Below are 2,747 nucleotides of genomic sequence, written 5' to 3'. Positions count from 1 at the left end.
CCCATCAGTCTACCCAAAACCATTTCCTGCCTAATGTGGATTTCCTTCAGTTCCTCCATCACCCTAGGTTCTCCGGCCCCTAGAACATTTGGGAGATTGTGTGTATCTTCCTCAGTGAAGACAGACCCAAAGTAACGGTTTAACTCGTCTGCCATTTCTTTGTTCCCCATAATAAATTCCCCCGTTTCTGTCTTCAAGGGACCCACATTTGCCTTGACTATTTTTTTCCTCTTCACGTACCTAAAAAAACTTTTGCTATCCTCCTTTATATTATTGGCTAGTTTACCCTCGCACCTCATCTTTTCTCCCCGCATTGCCTCTTTAGTTAACTTTTGTTGCTCTTTAAAAGAGTCCCAATCCTCTGTCTTCCCACTCTTCTTTGCTATGTTATACCTCCTCTCCTTAATTTTTATGCTGTCCCTGACTTCCCTTGTCAGCCACAGGTGTCTCTTACTCCCCTTAGAGTCTTTCCACCTCTTTGGAATAAATTGATCCTGCAACCTCTGCATTATTCCCTGGAATACCTGCCATTGCTGTTCTACCGTCTTCCCTGCTAGGGCCTCCTTCCAGTCAATTTTGGCCAGCTCCCGCCTCATGCCTCTGTAATCCCCTTTGCTATACTGTAATACAGACACTTCCGATTTTCCCTTCTACCTTTCCATTTGCAGAGTAAAACTTATCGTGTTGTGATCACTGCCTCCTAACGGCTCTTTTACCTCTAGTCCCCTTATCAGATCAGGATCATTAAAAACACTCACTCTATTGGCCGTGATTTAACCTAGCACACAGTGTTGCAAAGCCCACGCAAAGTCCAGTGGGCCAAGCAAACAAATAAGATAGATCTGGCTCGGCGTTCCACATCTCCACATCGTCACCCAGCACGCCGACGCCCATTAACAATTCCCCCGCAAATTGTGCACCTCGAGCGGCAGTACTTTAAACGGCGCCGTCTTCGGCGTGGACGGCATGAACCAAGTCGGCAAGCATCGTCACCTAGCACACAGACGTGCACTAACAATTCCTCCCCCCGCAAATTGCGCGCCGCGAACGGCGGTACTTTCAAGTATGCCGCCTTCGGCGGGGACATCGTGAACCAAATCGGCAGGCAGGCGTCGTCAGCCGGTCGACCGACCCCCAGCTGCATTTCCCCAACGGACATTGTGCACTTCGTACAGAACAGTGCTTTTAAAATATTCCGCCTGCCGCGTGGACATCATGAACCAAATGAGCAGGCAGGCATCATATCATATCATATCATACACATACAGCCGGAAACAGGCCTTTTCGGCCCTCCAAGTCCGTGCCGCCCAGCGATCCCCGTACATTAACATTATCCTATACCCACTAGGGACAGTCAGCCCCCAGCACAACGACGCCCCCGCTAACAATTCCCCACGCACATGGTGCGCTCGAGCTGCAGCACTTTAAAGTACGCCGCCTTCGGCGGGGACATCGTGAACCAAAGGAGCAGGCAGCCATGGTCACCGCCAGCACAACGACGGCGCCGCTAACAATTCCCCGCGCACCTTGTGCGCTCGAGCTGCAGTACTTTAAAGTACGCCGCCTTCGGCGGGGACATCGTGAACCAAAGGAGCAGGCAGCCATGGTCACCGCCAGCACAACCACGGCGCCGCTAACAATTCCACGCGCACCTTGTGCGCTCGAGCTGCAGTACTTTAAAGTACGCCGCCTTCGGCGGGGACATCGTGAACCAAAGGAGCAGGCAGCCATGGTCACCGCCAGCACAAGCACGGCGCCGCTAACAATTCCCCGCGCACCTTGTGCGCTCGAGCTGCAGTACTTTAAAGTACGCCGCCTTCGGCGGGGACATCGTGAACCAAAGGAGCAGGCAGCCATGGTCACCGCCAGCACAACCACGGCGCCGCTAACAATTCCACGCGCACCTTGTGCGCTCGAGCTGCAGTACTTTAAAGTACGCCGCCTTCGGCGGGGACATCGTGAACCAAAGGAGCAGGCAGCCATGGTCACCGCCAGCACAAGCACGGCGCCGCTAACAATTCCCCGCGCACCTTGTGCGCTCGAGCTGCAGTACTTTAAAGTACGCCGCCTTCGGCGGGGACATCGTGAACCAAAGGAGCAGGCAGCCATGGTCACCGCCAGCACAACCACGGCGCCGCTAACAATTCCCCGCGCACCTTGTGCGCTCGAGCTGCAGTACTTTAAAGTACGCCGCCTTCGGCGGGGACATCGTGAACCAAAGGAGCAGGCAGCCATGGTCACCGCCAGCACAAGCACGGCGCCGCTAACAATTCCCCGCGCACCTTGTGCGCTCGAGCTGCAGTACTTTAAAGTACGCCGCCTTCGGCGGGGACATCGTGAACCAAAGGAGCAGGCAGCCATGGTCACCGCCAGCACAACCACGGCGCCGCTAACAATTCCACGCGCACCTTGTGCGCTCGAGCTGCAGTACTTTAAAGTACGCCGCCTTCGGCGGGGACATCGTGAACCAAAGGAGCAGGCAGCCATGGTCACCGCCAGCACAAGCACGGCGCCGCTAACAATTCCCCGCGCACCTTGTGCGCTCGAGCTGCAGTACTTTAAAGTACGCCGCCTTCGGCGGGGACATCGTGAACCAAAGGAGCAGGCAGCCATGGTCACCGCCAGCACAACCACGGCGCCGCTAACAATTCCCCGCGCACCTTGTGCGCTCGAGCTGCAGTACTTTAAAGTACGCCGCCTTCGGCGGGGACATCGTGAACCAAAGGAGCAGGCAGCCATGGTCACCG

Source organism: Rhinoraja longicauda, unplaced genomic scaffold, assembly GCF_053455715.1.
Source record: "Rhinoraja longicauda isolate Sanriku21f unplaced genomic scaffold, sRhiLon1.1 Scf000985, whole genome shotgun sequence".
Classification (NCBI taxonomy): domain Eukaryota; kingdom Metazoa; phylum Chordata; class Chondrichthyes; order Rajiformes; family Arhynchobatidae; genus Rhinoraja; species Rhinoraja longicauda.
The sequence above is the reverse complement of the archived record's forward strand: the minus strand, read 5'-3'. Positions refer to the sequence as shown.